General features: G+C 39.3%; 1 pseudogene; it reads left to right on the plus strand.

Annotated features, from left to right (window-relative positions):
* The first annotated feature begins 2,795 nt into the window (after positions 1 to 2,795).
* Positions 2,796 to 19,784, plus strand: part of LOC111155231 — a 30,767-nt pseudogene continuing 13,778 nt past the window's right edge.

The following is a 19,784-nucleotide window of genomic DNA, read 5'->3' on the forward strand; positions in this document are numbered from 1 at the left end:
ACCTGGGGGGACAGCAAGTGTTGCTCCCTCAAGAGCCACCTGATTTCTCTCTTCCTGGAGACCATAGGGTCTTGCTCAGGACCCTCCACTCTCTACATGAGTGTGGGGTGAAGTCTTGACTACCCTTTGCATCTTGCTCAAAAGTTTCCCTTATTATTTTTTTTAATTTTTTATTTATTTTCAGAGTACAGTATTCATTGTTTTTGCACCACACCCAGGGCTCCATGCAATCCGAGCCCTCTCTAATACACCTGGTTCCCCCAACCTCCCACCCCTCGGCCATTCAAAACCCTCAGATTGTTTTTCAGAGTCCATAGTCTCTCATGGTTTACCTCCCCTTCCAATTTCCCTCAACTCCCTTAACCTCTCCATCTCCCCTTGTCTTCCATGCTATTTGTTATGCTCCACTAATAAGTGAAACCATATGATAATTGACTCTCTCTGCTTCCCTTATTATTTTTTAAAATATGCACATCTTTAACAATATGACCTTTCAGCACCACTTACACAAGAGCACAGATGTACCACAGCAAGAAGAGAAGTAGAGGAACACAATTGTCACCTGTTGAAATGCGTTTCCAGACCCAGGATGGATCCATTCCTGCCTGGGGGGCCAATTCAGCAAACTGAAACTTAGGTAACTTCCCTGTCCCTGTAAATGCTGCCCTTGACCAAAAACACAGTATTTCCCAACTAAGCAGGCACAAAACACCACGAATCTGCAATGATGCCCCTGTTCTAAGTAAGGTCAGGTATGCAACCCCGGCCAATCAACCTAAGGCAAGCACTATCTCCTTATCCCCTAACTGACCTGCTCTTCCTCCCTTTACTGCTTCTAAGTCTCTATAAAAGTCCCTCTTGCCCCAAATCCCCGGGCAGAGTGCTCCCCTGCTTGTGAGACTCTGAGGTCCCCAACCCATGGACTGTTCTCCTTTGAAGAAAGGGCACTACACCCTCCAGGCTGAATTGTTTCACTTTTGTCATTTGTCTCACCCAGGAGAGTATTTGGCTGGAGGTTTGGCAGGAACTAAGACTGCTCATAGCCCAACAGTTGTTGAGCCTTTAATATCAACAGTGTTTGAAGACAAATGGGAACAATAATTGAGAGAAACAGAGTTCTGAAGGCTGACAATGTGACATAAAATTTATTTTCATGGAAGAACAGAAGATTATGGATTTTCTCCCCCAAAGGAAGATTTCCTTATTGGTGAAAATCTAGAAAAGAGAGAAAGCAGGAAGAGAAGAATTCATGGGCTTTCTCACCCCCCACACTGCTCATCTTCCATATGCAAACTCTTTCCACCTGTTGTTATGCTGTGCAGATGTCAATCCCCATTGTCACCACCATTCTCACTCTCTTCCCTACTTAACATTTAGCAGAGCAGCCCTAGACACCTGCTGAGGGTGTGAATGATGGCCTGGATTATTCTTTTAGCAGAATATTCTAGTCAACACTTCACCAGCTCAACACAACCTCAGAGCCTGCATTTTGGGACACTTGAGCCTTGAATCTTGGCTAGAGCTTAGCATGTGTGCCTCTCAGTGTTTACCAAAAGGAGGAGTTTGGGAGCTGGGTCTGATAGTGGGCGTGAAGGACCCAAACCTCCCTGCCCCAGCCAAGTCCCCTTCCTGCCTTCTCCTTCCAGGCCAACAGGCTCTCATTAGCATAGCTCATTACCATAACTAGACCCAGGAGGTCCTCCTCTACTTTAGATAACAGGCAAGGAAACCTGTACTTACTTTACTATCTTTACCTCTGGAAACTTCATTTCAGATGCCTTTCTCAGCTGACCCTCCTGAGGCCCTGCCTTTACCATTTCTAAGGATCTGACACTGGATCTGACCTGTCCTGCCCCTTGGTCTCCTTTCCCCCTGGCTCAATGCAAGTTTCTTCCTTTGACCACACACACACACACACACACACACACACACACACACCTGGTTTTATAGGACTATCATATTTACTGAAATTCTACACTATGAGGACCCCAGAAATCATCTAATGCAACCAATCCAGTTTTAAGATGAAACACCAATCCCCAACATTTCTTGAGCTTCTTCTATGCATCTGAGACAGGCCACATGCTTTGCTCACATACCCTGCTCACTCTGCAGGCAACCTAATAAGGTCCTTTTGACAAATGAGGAAAAGGAGAAGACTAGCTAGCCGAAGACTGCAGAGTTGTCATGTCACGTTAGGGCATTTCCATCTTCTGAGGAGATCTCTGGGAGAAATGCTCCAGGGTTAGCTCAGGGGACCTGTTGCTTTTTCAGCAGGGATCTCTGCCCTGTGCTTATTCCTGCCTCGGCAGCAGCTTGCACACCCATTGCTCTGTCGGTACTGAGTGGCCATCAGAGGCTTGAGATTTGTCTCCAGCCAGACCTGGCCCACATCCCCACCTAATTCCCTGTAGGCATGCAGCCTCGGAAGAGTTACTTAAAATGCCACCCAGGATTTCGTCAAACAATGAGCAGAAACCAGTTAGTGTGGTGCTCAGGTCCAATCAAGGATTGCTGTTATATCACTGGTGCCCTCCTTGCACCAACAGTCCTCAGTGATTCTCAGCAGCCTAACCATTGATGTTCCCTCTTGCCTTGTGGTCAGACCTGTCCCAGCCCTCTGGGCCCTCACTCTCTCCTCCCCGCTTCTTTCTCACTAGTAACTGCAGGTGCCTCTGGGAAACAGAGGCTCAGGTCTTAACCTGCCCTCTGCAACATACCCAGGCAGTCTCTTCCCAGCAGGTGCAGCCAGGAGGTCATCCAGGGTTTCTTTCCACCAGGTGGGAGACAGAACCATGCTGGGTCGCCTTGCCATCCTGTGTGCCTTCCTGTTTCCCGGTAAGTCCTGACTTGTTTTCTGCTGCAGAGTACAGGGGACACCCTGAGGTTCCTGGCCATCACTGTCTCACAGCTGTTTCCTTCTCCCCTGGCAGGTGGTGGAGCAGGACTCAAGCTGAGTCAGACTGCTTTGTTGGTGGCACGCGTGGGCACTTCACATCCTCTGGATTGCCAAGTGGACACTTCTGTCAACTACATCCACTGGTACTGCGACCAGGAGTGGCACCGAAGAGGCTCCTCTACCTAGACATGTCCACGTCCCTTGTTCAGCGGGATTTTGTCCTGAAAGCAAACAGAGTCAATGCCAAGAAGGGCAAGGATAGCAACAGCTGTACAATGTCGGTGCTGAAACTGGAGAAAAGCGATGAGGGCGTGTACTACTGCGCTGCCTGGGAACACCACAGCTCTGTGCTCTGACCAGGTCCCTGAGCAAAAAAGGTCTCTGTCTCCCAGCGCACTGAAGACCTGGCACGTTCCAGTGACTCTGGGTCTCTGGGGTTGTCCTAGGGTCAGCTCTCAGCACCCTGACTCTCACTAATGCCCCTTCCCCTCTCCACTGGTCCACTGCACAGAACCCTGGAACCTAAGGAGCCCCTGGCATGCAAGTGGGCACAAACCCAGGGAGCTGTCCAGTCTGGAGGGTCTGCTCTGAAGGTCGTCCAGCGCAGCGTTTTTTGAAGCATTTGGAGCAGAATCTAAGCTGCTCAATGCAGTGGCCACTAGCCACTAGCCACATGTGACTCCTGGGCACTTGAAACATAGCTAGTTCAACCTGAGATGGGCTGCTTGTGTAACATACAAGCATGTTCTGGAGACTATAAAAAAAAAGATGAAATATCTTCTTAATAATTTCTATATTAATTACATGTTGAAGTAATGAAGTTGCCCTTGAGATGAATGCTACTACCCTCAATTTAGAAATGGGGAAATCCTGGTTTGGATATCTCACAGTAAATAAAATAATCTTAGAATTTTATTTGTTTCCTTAACTTTTTTAAATGCAACGGTAGAAAATGAGTCTCATATTGTGACTTATCTTTATTTCTACTGAACGGAGCTGTGACAAGCTGGCGATTGAAGATTCTGGCCATCTCCAAAGAAGAATGTGGGAATAAAATATTGTGCAAATCATTTCAGAGAGAGATTTATCATAAAATGATTGAAAACTGAAATAGGAAGTGGACTCTTGATTCCAGTTTTCAAACTGCTGTCCTGCCCACTGCCTATTACTTTGCAGTAGAGACTCAGTGAGCAAAGCACAGCAAACAGTTGGTAGGACTAACTTCTTAGCACCCTCATGCACTGGCATACATGGTGCTCAACTCATATAGGGGGACATGATCCTCAGGCAGGTTGATGCAAAAGCCCTGGATGAGACCCAGGGCCCTCACTTCCAATTCTCTTTGAATGTTACTCCATATGGGATTTGGGGGCCGTATTCCTTGGACTTCTGTTCTGTCATCTGTACAGGGAGGTAGTTTAACTACCACAATAATGGGGTCGATCCTCTGTAATAAAGCAAAATTATACCAATAAGATATCACTATGTTTACTAAATTCTTATAAAATTTGTCAACGTCTCGAGGGGAAAAAAAGAAAAGAAAAACTATATTACTGATCCTCCAGTCTCAAACAGGAAAACACCTACTGTTGTCATATGTGGGGGGAAATAAAAAGCTCTCTAAGGAAGTCTAAGCTGATTTAAATGACTTTTCAATTGAAGATTCAAATTTCATGTACAACTTAATAGCACTGGTAAACATGATTGCTGAAAGGAAAGCCCAAAACGTTTGTAGGTAATGAGTCCCTCAGATTCATTAACTCCTCATCTGTCTCCCTGAGTTTTTGCACGAGGAGATTTATATTTAACATGTGCCTGATTGTGAAAAAGGCCGATGCCCCTTTCCTCTAATGAAGCCTGGGTCAAGATGAAGACCTCCACCATGTGCAGGAGGTGGAGGAGGGGGAGGGACAGAAACTTACTTTTGCTCTGTTTTGGGGATATTCCTTCATTTGTCTTCCCCATATCCTAATACCACCGAACCCTTTCCTCTCAGTGCCTGACTCCATAGGGCAGTGACTCTGAGACCTGAGTATTAGAGTTTTGTTAGAGAGAAATTAGCTACATATGAAGACACTCTCAGAGAAGCCATCCCAGGTCAATGTAAATCTCAGTTTTCAACATGGGTCCATAGTGTCTTTCAGTTACAACCTAAAAAGAGAGTGGCCCTGTGCGTGGAGCAAACAACCCCTATGTGGAGGGAAAAACAAGTCATATTTGAAGTCATTTCCTCTAGCTGCCCTTCTCCTTGTGGATAAGTTAAGCTTCACCAAGGACACTTTGGCCACACACAGTAAAGCCAAAGCATCCAGAGACCAACAAAACCTCCTATCCTAAGTAAGTGGTTGCTAATTAAATGGTTGTTTAAATGGCTGATTCTAACAACACTGAAAGCATCTTATTAGAATGTACAGGACCAAGTACGGTGTTGACTCCATGGATGTCTGCTGAACTGAGACTGACATTTTGACTATTAGAGAGGGGCTCATATTACCTCATGGGTGGGGGATTTTGCATAGATGGATGCTTGAAATATCCTGATGATTTGGGCTCAACTCATTTATTTCGTTTTTGAGGTGGGTGAGACACAAGATCAGGGATAGGATATCTCATATTTTTCTCAACACATCTTACCTAGAGTCACTTAAGTGGGACGAACAACAAACTTCCACTTCAACCTTGAAAATAAATTTCCTAAGGAAACAAGATGAGGCCATGTACTTCTGTGGCAGCTGGATTAGGACCCATAGCATCAGAGTTGCCAAGAGAAGCTGCACAAGAACCAACTTCTGGTCTGACCCACCCACATCCTTCTCAATATGGGCAACCACAGAGGCTGCACAGCTGGGGGCCCAGCTTGAGTCTCTCTCTCTCTATTGTATTTCCTGAGGTTGGCAGGAAAACATCTTAGATTCTGTTTACAGGGTGAGCCCATATGATGTTGACAATTATGGTACAAATTAAAGCAGTTTGAACTGATATCCCACTAAATTAGGCTGTCAGGGAACTCGGAATATACATAGTGTATGGTACCAAGGAAAACCCATTTGTCTGATAATGCATGGTAGAGAAAGATTTCTAGTACCTAAATGATTCAAAATGAAGACAGTAAAGGCGTATAAAGACTACATAAGTATTTCTTTTTTTTTTTTTTAAGATTTTATTCATTTATTTGACAGAGAGAGAGAGAGAGATCACAAGTAGGCAGAGAGGCAGGCAGAGAGAGGGAGAAGCAGACTCACCGCCGAGCAGAGAGCCCAATGCGGGGCCCGATCCCAGGACCCTGAGATCATGACCTGAGCCGAAGGCAGAGGCTTAACCCATTGAGCCACCCAGGTGCCCCGAGACTACATAAGTATTTCTTATTATTACTTTCCAATTTTATTCATGGGCATTACAGTTTTTGGAGGTAGAATGATTTGTGAAACATAAAAATTCCATGCTTTTATTACCATCCTATGGCCATATTGAAGGAATCCACTGATTGTTATATCCCTAAGTAAATGGCAGGTATCTTAGTTATAGAAGACACCAAGGTATAAATCCTGTACCATAGAGGTAAAAGCAACACCTCACTCCACTCAGGGTCAATACTAGGACCAAAGGAGAACTACTCCATTGGAACATGTCCTGAGTACATCAGGCACCTCCAACGTGGTGGAAACACCTGTAAGAACTTCTTGTCCAGGATTCTGCAAGGGAAATAAAAATCTTGAATACAGGTCAGATGATTAAAAAGGATAACACATGCTCCTTTTATTTGTAAGGAAAAGATGGTGAAGGTCTTTCACAAATTACTAAGTTATAAAATCATGGTTGAGAATAAAATTCTGTAGTTAGTAGCTGGATGGTCTCCAGTTTTCAACATAGTGATACACACAAGTAATGTGTGAAATTACAAAACCTCTCTCCTATCTCCTTAGAGTCCACTTTCAAATGCAGAGGAAAGATCTTTACTTCAGAAAAACTTGATACTTGCGGTAATTGGATATCTGACCACATAGTTACCATGCATACAGTTTACCTCTGGTTCCCTGAGATCGTGACAACAGCTTCATTCTCTGTTTCTCCTTCTAAGAATCAGGTGGTGCTATCAAGGGCAGAGATATTATGGAAGCAGAATGAATTCCTAACCAGCAGTGTCAGAACCTTCTCACGGGCAAACTGAGAAGCTTCGTGTCCCATACTCTGCCCATCATGATTCTTGACTGGGGTGGGTTCCAGGAGAACGAATCTGAGGGCCTAGGTCTCAACAAGGCCTCTCCTGTCTCCTAACAAATCTACAGGAAAAAGGTAAGAAGACCCCCTGAATGAAATATAGAGTCAGAAAACAATGAACTCTTTCAAGAAAGAAGTGAATGAAAAGAGGGATTAAGCTTCTCAGAGTATCTGTTTTGAATATTTTACACAGATTATTGCATTTAGTCCTCAGAAGAGTAGTACATGAATGTATTGAATTGCCCATATAGGGAGATGGAGCCACTGTGACTTTTCAGCACACGACAACCATGAAACACTACATTGATGAATAGGAGGGAAAGGACAGCCTTATTTATGTGGCATTGAAATGACAAGATACTATGTAGCCAAAGAAAACCTGTTTTTAGAAGAATTATGCATGAAATTTAAAAATTTTGTGAGTGCCAGAGCAAGTTTCCTCAGATTTGGGCATTTCTAAGATTTGAATGTTAAGTTTCAAGAGGCCCAGAACATGTCGCCCCAGGAGAGGACTTGATCAAGATGGAGGGCAAAGGTAGGGTCAGTATTTTCAGCACTAATGCTGTCAATATTCTTTTTTTTTTGGTTTGTGAATTTAATAATGACATTATTTATATAAAAATGTAAAATATAATTGTATATATAACACTTAAAATGTTATATATTTATATTTTCCCATCTAATACCATTACAGCTCTATAACTCCTTGAAAAAAGAAAAAAAAAGAAGAAAACTAAAAAGCTACAATTAACCATAATGACAATAGTATTTACCATAGAACAGGGGATCTGCAAACTTTCCCCTGCCATACAAGGCTCAGTTTTGTAAACATTTATTGAAACACAACCTTGACCCTGTGCTTACGAATTGTCTGCAGCTGCTTTGCACTACAAAGACAGAGTTGAGTAGCTGCAACAGAGACCCACAAAGCCTGAAATGTTGACCATTTGGTCCTCTATTGAACATGTTTATCACTCATTGCCCTAGAATAATATACTGTGAGTGACATTTATTTATATTTTGTTTCCCTATTTCTCAGTGTTTCCTCAATGACCATTTGTGACATATCCATCCTGCCCATACTTGCTCTAGATAAATTGCTTAAAATATCATTGATTCATTTTCCTCACTTGAAAATAGAAAATATAATCATATTTTACTGAAGAAACTGTATAGGGGGTAACTTAAATTATACACACAAACTTCTTTCAAGTGCCTGGGGTATATCTAATGCTCACTATATTCAGGTTTTACATCTCTTATGTGGATTATTATGGCATATTTGAACGTAACATAGCAAAATATGAAACAAAACCTATAATCTACTCTTTTCCTTTTTTTATTTTTATTAATACAAATAGAACACCTGCTGACATTTATGGAGTGCTTCCATGCCTATTCATTTCCTAACTGTCTATGACTGCTTTTGTGCTACAATGGCAGATGTGAGGACTCAAAAACAGAGACCTTAGGCCAAAAAACTAAATAAAATACTTGTTATCTGACCCTGCAGAGAACATTTGACAACGCTTTCTGTGCAGAAAAGCGTGATGAAATGAGTTTGTAACTATAACTAAAATTCAAGATGAAATAAGAGAAAATATTGACAAAGTTTACTCCATGAAAATGAAAACAAAGTTTTCATGGCAAAAAGCACCATAAGTTAAAGGACAAATGACAAACCATGAGGAAATCTTTACAACCTGTATAGCACGTAATGGTCAACTATCTTCAAATTAAAAATACATTTTAAAAATGGAGGTAAAACATTTAAAATATCCTATAAGAAAATGGCAAAAGATATGAAAATGTTATTTATGAAAATAAATATACAAATAGTTCTTAAATTTATACAAAGTTGATAAAAGAATAAAAGTTTATAATTTCTCTGTTGACAAAGCTGTGAAGGAAAGCAGGCAATCATACATTACTGGTAAGATGTAAAATACAACCATTTCGTTGGGGAATTTGGAAATATCGAACAAAAGGTCATAGGCATTTGCTTTTCAACCTAGCCAAAGTACTTTCAGAAATTTACTTTAAAGGCAAAATCTCAACATTCTAAAAATATTATGCCAAAGGTATTCATTGGGTAACTGCAAAATGTGAAATTACATAAATATCCAGACATAGTAGACTGCTTAAGTAAATGATGACACATGCTCACAATGGAGGACTATACACTGTAAAATAGATGTAGGAGGCAAAATCAGTTGTGTTTATATACTAGCAATTCACAATTGGAAGTTGAAATATTAAAAAAGTATTACTTATTGTAGCCACTACTACAATATTAAAAAAAACAACATTAGGATACATAGTGAAAATTTTTCTAAAAATATGAAGGATTTGTATGCTGAAAACAATAAAACTTTAATGATAGAGTTGAAGAAGAACTAAATACATGGGGAGGTATACCATGTGCATAGATTGGAAAACTTAATATATATAAGATGTCAGAAGTTCCCCAAAGGGTAAGTAGATTCAGTGTAATCACAATGAAAATCCAGGAGGACTTTTCATAGAAATCAATAAACTGGTTACAAAGTTCACACAGGAAGGTAAAGGGCGTACAATTGCCAGACCAGTTTGGAAAAGAGTTTTAACACTACTATGAAACTTCAGTGGTAAGACGGTGGCGTATTAGTGAATTCAGAGATACATAGCTAAGAGGAAAATAATTCAGAGCTAATGTGACACATAAGTGCTTAACTAATTTCTGACATGGTACCAAGGTAATCCAATGAACAGAAAATAGATTTTTCAACAAATGATATGTTGTTCATCTATGTGAAGAAAACAACAAAACAACAACAAATAAAAAACAAGTAAAAATCAATACTAACAACCATATATACAAACTAATTAAAAATGTTTTATAGGTCGCAAATGTATAACTTAAAAAATTAAAGTTCTGGATGAAAATACAGAAGAAATTTTTTGTGACCTTGGGTTCGGCAAAGATTGCTCAATTAGGACACCAAAAACAAGTTCATAAAAGAAAGGTTTGAGAAAGTGCACTTCCTCAAATTTACCATTTCTCATCTTGCAAGACTAAAAAAGGAAAATAGGAAATGTCAGGAAAATGGAAGGAAAAGCCATGTAGTAGAAGAAAATATTTTCAAAAGACAAATCAGGGATAAGACAGGTGTTCAGAGTACTGAGAGAAATGTCACAACTCAGTAAGGAAATAAACCCAATTTAACAATGGAAAAGACAAATAGTAGAATTTAGGCTAAAATCATCTGAAATTTACTTCTCTGAATTTTATTTTATTTTATTATTATTATTTATCTTTAAGAAAATTACTTTGAGGAAAAATTTTTTAAATTTCAGAATATAAGACATTCTACAAAATGATAGGTCAATGTTCTTCAAGAAAAATAATCAATGTTATTAACAAAGCAAACAAAATGCAAGCAGAATAAAAAAGAGAGAGAGAGTCAGAGGTAGAGGCAGAGGCAGAGGCAGAGGGGGGCAGTGCTGGACTTAACCCCAGGACCCTGGGATCATGTCCTGAGCTGAAAGCTCAACTGACTGAAACACCCAGGTGCCCAGGCTATTTAGACTTTTAATGGAAGGAAAATAGAAAAACAACAACAAACCAAAACTATGGCACAGGAGCCACATGAGCTCAGACATGTAGAAAGGCGAAAATGGCAGTGCTAAAATTTTGCAATACTATTTTAAAAAGTAGGAATGAAACTTAATAATTTGTTTGAGTCCCTCAGGGAATTGAGGTTGCAGGGTATATGAATTTTAGAAAAACTGGAGACAGACAGGCACTTGCAGGGAGAAACAGGAGGTGAGCCTTTTCCCACCTTGGAAAGATGTTGTCAAACACATACACTTGATCAAATGATTCAAGTAGAATTTTTTAATGCAATAATAAAAGCACCATAGACTGGAGGAAGAGTGTGAACCTTAGGAATATATAAGGGGTATTTTTGTGTCTTCTCCAGAACCCCACAAAATTCTTATATGGAAGATCAGGGACAATCCAGAGAAAGCTTCCCTTGGTGCTGCAGGAGGGGAACAAGAGCTGTGATCCATCCAGACCTAATCTACCCACCATAGAAAAAAGTGACTTCATTGCAGAGGAAGGCCCTGGTGGAATCCCATGGCAGTTGAAGGGAGGCAGAGGAGGCAACCACTGAAACTGCCCAGAAGATCTCCCCTCTGTCCAAAAGTAACACGTTTTCATTTGCTCAAGGATGGGCATCCAACCACAGCTTGAAGTTGGTGGGAACCTCCTGCAGATGGGGGAGGGAGACAAGGTTTGAAAATGTTCCACCTCTGGAAAAGAGGCAGGAATACTTGTGAAGGCTATGTCTTTAAGACCCAGTTTCACCGTATCTGCTTAAAATTGGGACTTAGTAAAAATACCAGAGAATGTCTGCTTCCCTGACCTTTCACCACCACATTAGCAAACCTTGGGCAAAAGTCACAGTGGGACAGAGCTCAGAGAGCTTCAAGAGACAGACTCTTTCTGGGGAGCAGAACAAGGAGAGGACTCAAAGACAGGGAAAGAGACAATGACAAAATACAACTAGAGGACTTTTAGGTGTCTGAACTCTGACAAGAACAAATTTCAACCCTCATCACATAGCAAAAACGAACTTCAAATCCAGCCTACTCTTGACCACGTAACTCAAGCCCAAGTGACCCAAAGTCACTTTATCTTTATCCTTACCTCTGTGGGGACTAGGTTGGCTTTTAGACATATGAATTTTTTCTGTTTCTCCATCTATAAGAAGTTTCCTGGGAAGGAAGCCCTCCCAGTGTGTACAGTGTTATACAATGAATGAATGAATGAATGAATGAGTGAATGATGGAAATAACTTCTTTGAATATTGCTCAGCCACTTAACTGACACAATCCAGGGAAGTTACTCAGTCTTTCTCATGGGGTTGTTGGGGAGTGAAGAAGGTTGCATACAGAGGTGTAGCACAGGGTCAATATATCACAGGGTCCTTTCCCGTTACAACGGAACTGCTTCACTGACCCAGCTCAGCTACCACAGGAACTCAGGGACTCTTTAAATGTCACATCATACATTGTCCTCCAAACAACAGTAAAGTTTGCTTTCTTTTGAAAAGCTAAGAATTGTGAATAGGAAGAGAGTCCAGGACAGGAAAACAAAGGATTTTTTTTCCTCCATGATTTTTCTTACCCACAACAGAGTGTTGTAACATCATAACACCTAAAGTAATAACTACAGTAATTGTTCAAATTCTTCCAAATTTGTGACTTTTCTTCTGACTACTGATCTATAAAATGTATAATGTTGTGTATAAAGTTCATTTTATAAAGTATATAAAATGTGTAAAGCTCTGCATACCAAATAAGGTGAGAATCCATAACTGAGAGAGAAAAAGAGTTCAAGGATAGGTGGGTTTGAAGCAAAGCCTAAAGGAAAAAAGTGAAAGTGTTGCCCCCAAAAGGAAGATAACATTGAGTTATTGTAACAGGGGTGTTTTGGTGCAGTCATCTGGGACCTGAGAGTTCTCTATGCCAGGAACATAGTAAAATGCCACTGAGACATATCTTACCCTGAAGGACTTTCATTTGTTTTAAAACAAAACTTCCTCCCCAATCCTGGCCTCTGAAGAACAAGTTTGTTACCACCTCCTCAGTCCTGATGCATGCCCATCTTGGAGAAAATTCTGACTACTCCAGGGCAACGCCAACCCCATGAATGAACATGTGTCTCCAGCTGGATTTGTAGGTTGACTGCACTCCTGTCTCTTTGGTTCACTGTTTTCATGTCCACTGTAAATTTATGCAATTGCCTCTGATTTCTCTCCTTTGCTTTTCAAATGAAGATCGCAAAACAAGAATTTCTCAGGATCAAGTCTCCTTTGCCAGAACAGGAGACAGAAGCATGCACGTATGATGCAGGCTCTCTATGGTCCTTGGAGAGCCCATTTGGCAGTGGTACCAACAAAAAAGAGAACTGCTGAATTGAATCCTGGATAGCTCATCCAGGATGATGAACGACACAAGCCCAGTTCCTGCTTGTGGGTTCAGATAAGAAAGACAACGGAGTTTTTTCCTAGATAACCCTTAATGTCATTAAGTCTCAGGAAGCTCCCTCCTATTGTGCATGCTGGGATCTTGCAACGTCACAGAGTCAGAAGGGATCTGTAAGGAAACCTTCTCCATTACTAACCCTCAACTCCTTTCTCACTTGAGCAGCCACAGCAGACCCTTTCTGGCTCTTAATCACAGCTTCATAAGCTGTTGGAACAGGAAGGGCCTTTTGCACATACGTAGCTTAATGCTCACACAGCAAATGGGATGTGGGAAAACAGGGAGGGCAAATGTCTTGTCCAAGTCTAGTTATCCACAGAGGCAAGGCCACAGGTGTATTTCCAAAGATCACAGAATAGACTCCAAAAGGCTGCTTCTTTTCAACGTAACAGAGTGTTTGTTTTCCAATTTGAGTTTTAATAAAGAATCTATTTTTCTGTGGGAGATAGAATTCTACATTGTTTTCCTTTCATTCCAGGAAAATATTATCATAACAGAAGTATTTTCTCCTTTTGCTTTCCCTGGTAAAGCTTTGTGTTGCTGAATGGTAAAAGTGGCTTACTAAAAAATGAAGACCATTGTCCACATTTCTCAAGTATATTTCTGTAGACATGTTAGCTTTTTCAGTTCGTGAAGCCTGTCCCCTTCAGAAATATAACCCTAAACTGCTGACACAGTAGGCCGGTGTTTGTGAGAACAGAAGAGGTTTCCTTTGATGCATCTCTGAGCAGTTTCACACACTAGAACACCTAGAAATCAAAACCTCTTAATTCTCTGAACACTGTTTCTGGTAAGTTTGAAAAGTAATTTAGACCAAGTTCACCACTTGGTCCTGATCTATCTATATTTCTTCCTTTTTCCTTTCTCTCTCTTTTTCTTTCTTTCTTTCTTTCTTTCTTTCTTTCTTTCTTTCTTTCTTTCTTTCTTTCTTTCTTTCCTTCTTTCTTTCTTTCCTTCTTTCCTTCTTTCCTTCTTTCCTCTTTCTTTCTTTCATTGTTTTGCTTTCTTTCTCCTTCCCTCCCTCCCTCACCTTCCCTCCCTCCTTCGCTCCCTCCCTCCCTTTCCTTCTTTCTTTCTTTCTCTCTCTGTCTCTCTCTCTTCCTTCTCCCTCCCTCCCTTCCTTTCTCTTTCTTTTTATTTGCTTTCTTCATCTCTATTTTCTATCAGCATTTTCCATGATTGCTGCCTCCATCAAAGCAGACATTTAGATTATTTAATCTGAGGAAAACTTATAAAATATCGGATGCCATGAAGCCTATATTCAAGAAATTTTAATGACCTCAAAAGACCAAACTGCCAGTACAAGGTTTTTACCTGCTGGCTCTGACATGAACCTCAGGAGAAGGCTTATGTTTCTGTAGAAGCTCTAATCAGTGTGGTAACCGTTAGTTAACCAGGCTGGATCAAGAAATCTGTGGAAGGAACTAAGCTTATAATAACTTCTCCTGGTAAGTAACTTTGTTATTTTGAGGAACTGTGAATGAAAAACTGATAGATGTTTTTTAGAAAAAAAATGTAGAATCAACTTAGCATTTAGACAGGAATTTTGCAGCTAAAAAATGTTTCCATATATAGCAACACAATTTGTCACTATATATGGAAATAAAACTAATTTGTGAATGGTTTTTTTACTTCTTAGCTTACAAGCATATTGAAATTCTACTTGTAGAAAATATACACACAAAACTATAGATGCAGGCTTGAAATTAAAATATTTCTGAGACCATGCTTGTGACATATTTGTGTAAGTTATTTCTTCAAGATGTTTTTCATGTAGGTGGCCTTTTAAGTGAGACACTCTTTGATGAAGTACCTATAGTCTTAATAGTGCTCCTTTCTTAATGAATAGTGTTCCTTTCTCTAGTAATCTGCAAAGCCTATATGATTGGTTTTGATCTCATCTTCAAGAGCAGTGCAAAAGTTAACTCTTACAGTGGATAAATATAGAACATCAATAAATCAACATAATGTTATAACTCTGGTTTCTTAGTGGGTAGGCTGAGTTTGGTCAATATCCGTGCTCTTGTGGCTCTTGTGATATTACTTAGAGATGGTCCAGTTTAATGGAATTTGTGAGCTCAGAAAACCATTTCATCTCCAGAGTCCATGAAAAGAAGCTGTCAGCATGGTTTTACATCCTTGTTTGTTCATTTATTGAAGACAGTTTTTATGCTTGATGCTAGAGGTAAAAGGGTGCACAAGACACAGTGGCAACACTCAAAAAGCTTGTAGCCTAGTGGATAAGTATTCTAGATTGCAACTTGATGGAGCCCCATGTATTTTGGCCTGTGATTGCCAGACACATAAAATGTTGGACTCAGGAGCTCCTTTGCTTTCTTAATTTATATAATAAATACTTTTTGCTTATAAATCTACATATTTTTAGTGGAAATTTTGATAAAGGGGCCCTAAACTATTCAATTAAAGACAATAATACTATTAACTAATATTTAGTGAGACTCAGATACCATACTGCCTTGTTTCTGTGCCTTGTCTCAATCCTTAAGAGAATTATACAGGTGATCCTCTTATTCCGATTTCACTGATGGGAAACTGAGGCTTAGAGAGTTCATTTATTTGCCTACATTCATATGACTAGTTACTATGCCAAAGTTTGGGACCCAATAGATACTTGTTTGTTCCTTACTGCATGGTCTAACCATTATATGCTATGAGAAACATTAAGACATAAATGTATTCTGAATAGATAGTCTTTTGTAATCTGACCTCTTAAATAGACTATGCAGTTGAATGTGTAATAGTGATAGCTAAAAATTTGTGTGACCCTTCATGCAGAAAACAATGCTTCTGTTTCTAATCATGGCACTAAAATTGCTTCTCTTCTTCCCAAGACATCAAGTAGGTCATGTTGAATATGCAGTTATTAAATTCTCACAATGTGATGCTTAGGGTATTTTTATAAAGGGACAAGTCCTTTTGACGCCATTCCTTTCAAACTTTCTGCATGGGCATCAAATCTGCTTGGACTATGGAAGCTGGCAGAAGAACAGGAGCAGTTGTACTATATGTAGGACTCAGCTGCAGAACTGAGAGCTGCATTTGCACTCCTGCTGGGATAGCAGCAGAAAGACCAAACCAAATTAAGATCTTCTGATGAGCAGCTCAGGGTTTTAAATCAATATCCTGGAACTTATTGGGGGTAATCTGAAGTTCTAAGGAACAGTCTTTCAGCAATAAATGGGTTAATATTTCTCACTCTTTAATAACTCATCTGTTCTTGCATCAGCTCAATTCTGGAAAGAATTTAATTTATAATCAAGCCAGATTACCACTCCTCAGTGTGTACCCTAGAATATTGAAGATTCATATATTAAATTTTTAAATATTAACTTAAAATTATTTAATTTTTAAATATTTATTTTTAAATATTATTTCTATCTTTATTCCTGTTAAAATCATAGAAATAGTAACTATAAATTACACTCTAGGTAAAGAACTGATATGATACATGAAAACCTTTTAAGAAAAAAGATTTGGAAGTTTCAGGAACATGGTGACAAAAGATAAAATCAGATTCTCCAATGTGTGTGATTGAGATGGGAAAGACAGACCCAAGCTGTCCAGGCAGAAAGGGGTCAGGTCATCCATTCTTGACTATGTTCATATCTAATGTGATTTTGCTTGAGATTTATCTTTGTTTAATATTAGCAGTGTCTATTTATATATATTTATAGAAATATTGAAAGAATACGGGCACATTTTAAAGGAGGCACACAGGAAGTTTTCTGTAAAAGCTTTTCAGACAGTGTACCTGGGGTAGCTCGTCGTACAAAAAAGTGCTTGGTCCTGGCACATTGCTCAGGGTTACAGGTAAGATATTTTTAAATTCTTCCCTATAAGATAGGGAGAGGAGGTAGGGGGTTGGGGGCGGCAGGGTAGGTGCTGGTGCTGGCTCAGAGTTCTAGGATTGGTCCGAGTTTGGTCATAGATAGCATTGGGTTACTAGGAGAGGTTGTTGACTCTGTCCCAGTCTTGGGGGTAGTTGGTGCCTGGTCTAGCTTGGAGGACATTAACAAGGAGCTAAGTAGCTAGAGCATCTGGAATTCCTAAGTGGTAGAGCCGTTAATCCCTTAGGGATTTCTGTGTTGACAGTTTTGTAAAGAAATTTGTGTATCTTATTTATTAGATTCGAAAAATAACCAAAGGAAAGGAATGAACAAAAATTGATAAACTTGCATTTTTTTTCTTTGCAGATTATTTTTTTTTATTTTCAGCATAACAGTATTCCTTGTTTTTGCACCACACCCAGTGCTCCATGCAATCCGTGCCCTCTCTGATACCCACCACCTGGTTCCCCCAACCTCCCACTCCCCGCCACTTCAAACCCCTGAGATTGTTTTTCAGAGTCCATAGTCTCTCATGGTTCACCTCCCCTTCCAATTTCCCCCAACTCCCTTCACCTCTCTAACTCCCCTTGTCCTCCATGTTATTTGTTATGCTCCACAAATAAGTGAAACCATATGATAAACTGCATTTTTGTCTGAAGGCAATTCATATCAGGTATCGACATATTTAACTGCACAAACATATCCAAGAATGTCATAAGCTAGGTTTGGTTTTTCCAAATTCAGCCTAGAAATTTTTTCATTCTTCATTAGACTTAGAGATAAAATTTTACCTGGATGTGGGAAACCATCTCACAGGGATGTTTCTACCCTACAGGATCTAGTTGATTAAGTGTTTTCAAAGAATTTTCATAGGGCTAGTGAAACTTTGGAAAAATGAAAGGAATGATATATTCTGGTGTTTTTCTTGTTGTCATCATAGGCACACGTGAATTCACAAATTGAAAAGCAACTTTCTAGTCCTATTTTTTTCCCAATTGACTGCAATATAAACTTTAGCAATCTAATTAAATAATGGTGACACAGAAGTAATTCAGAAGGTCCAAAAAACTCTTTTTGGGGGGAGATTGTGGTGCAAAGAAAAATGTGGACTGTGAGTCAGGATCTATCACTTTCTATGTAATCATTCTTCAGCAAATAAATTTAGATTCATTGGTTATCACTTCCTTAAAATTATAAAAATAATATATGCCCATTAGGGAAAAATTGGAAAAGAGAAAAAAAATAAAGTATTGAAGATGTAATGATACATATTCTGTTAACATTTGCTATATTTCCATCCATTCAGTCTGTCAATGTTGCCACCATCTCAAGTAGATGTTGTGGAACTAAATGAAATTAAATATGAAAATATCTATTGCATAAGTTGGGACATGATCCATCATTAAAAAAGTCAGTTCTACAAATTCCAATTATTACCCAGTTGAGTTCTTCTTAAATCAGGAGTATAGAAAACTATGTTAATTTTGATCTAGTCTACAGGTCACTTTAGAACAATTGGTCAGTATTTGCAGAATACTTTCAATTTCTAAGACTCAATGTTACATGTTTCTAAAAATAAGCAGAATGTAGTAAGCAATACCTCATATATTGTTAGCCTCAATCTAAGCTGATCTCTCCCTTTCCAGTGAAAACATCTGGATGTAAACAAAGGAGAGGTTTTATAATTGAATATATAAAATTATACTAATGTACATAAAAATCAAATATTCACTTTTTAAATAAAATGAATAAAATGTTTTATTTTTTATTTATATGAGAGACAGAGCATGCACACATGAGAGAGAGACAGAGAAAGAGAGCACACTGGAGCTAGGGGAAGAGCAGACAGAGAAAGAGAAGCAGACTCCCAATGATCAGGGATCCCAAGCCAAGGTGTTCTATCCCAGGACTCTGGGATTATGACGCTGGTCAAAGGCAGGCACTTAACAGACAGAGACAGCCAGGTATCCATCAACTATTCACTTTTAATAGTTTATATCTTCATTGGATTATGCCTATAAATTAAAATTGTATTATTACAAATATCACCTGAGAATACTGCTTTTTTTGCCTTAAATTTCTATAAAAATTGTGTTCAGATTCTTCACATGCATCTAAAATGTATACATTAGAACAAATTTCTGAGTCATCTTAGGGTCGGAATGTAAGTTTGGGGATACCTTTATGATGAGAGCATTCGATATTTAATTGAAAGAGACATTTATCCACTTAGAAAATAAAAGCATGTTTTCATTTATTCTGTCATTATGTATATGTACAATGTAAGCATTGTATTGTATAGAGACTTTAGTCCCAGGTAATGTTTACCAAATCCATATGCAAGTTCTTAATTTTTTTTTTTTTTTTTTTACTGGTACTACCTCTAAACTAGTTTTAATTGAGTTTATTTCCAGTTGATATCTTGTTCAAGTGCATTGTTTAATCAAAGTAGAGTATTAGAAGACCATTTTTTTAAAAGATTTTATTTATTTATTTGAAAGACAGAGATCACAAGTAGGCAGAGAGGCAGGCTGAGCAGAGAACCTGATGCGGGGCTCGATCCCAGGACCCTGGGATCATGACCTGAGCTGAAAGCAGAGGCTTTAACCCACTGAGCCACCCAGAAGACCATTTTTTAAAATGAGAAGTTGCCCAAACTGAAACATAAGGCAACCTCTGTTTTATGAGGTATAATTTGGGGGATGAAAGCTTCCTCTTATGCTCTGGCATTTCAGTGTGTTTGAATTCGGAAGGTTTTGTATTTATATCACAGAGTGGGATTTGCA

This window comes from Enhydra lutris, unplaced genomic scaffold, assembly GCF_002288905.1.
Source record: "Enhydra lutris kenyoni isolate GAN:26980312 unplaced genomic scaffold, ASM228890v2 scaffoldscaffold40, whole genome shotgun sequence".
Lineage (NCBI taxonomy): Eukaryota > Metazoa > Chordata > Mammalia > Carnivora > Mustelidae > Enhydra > Enhydra lutris.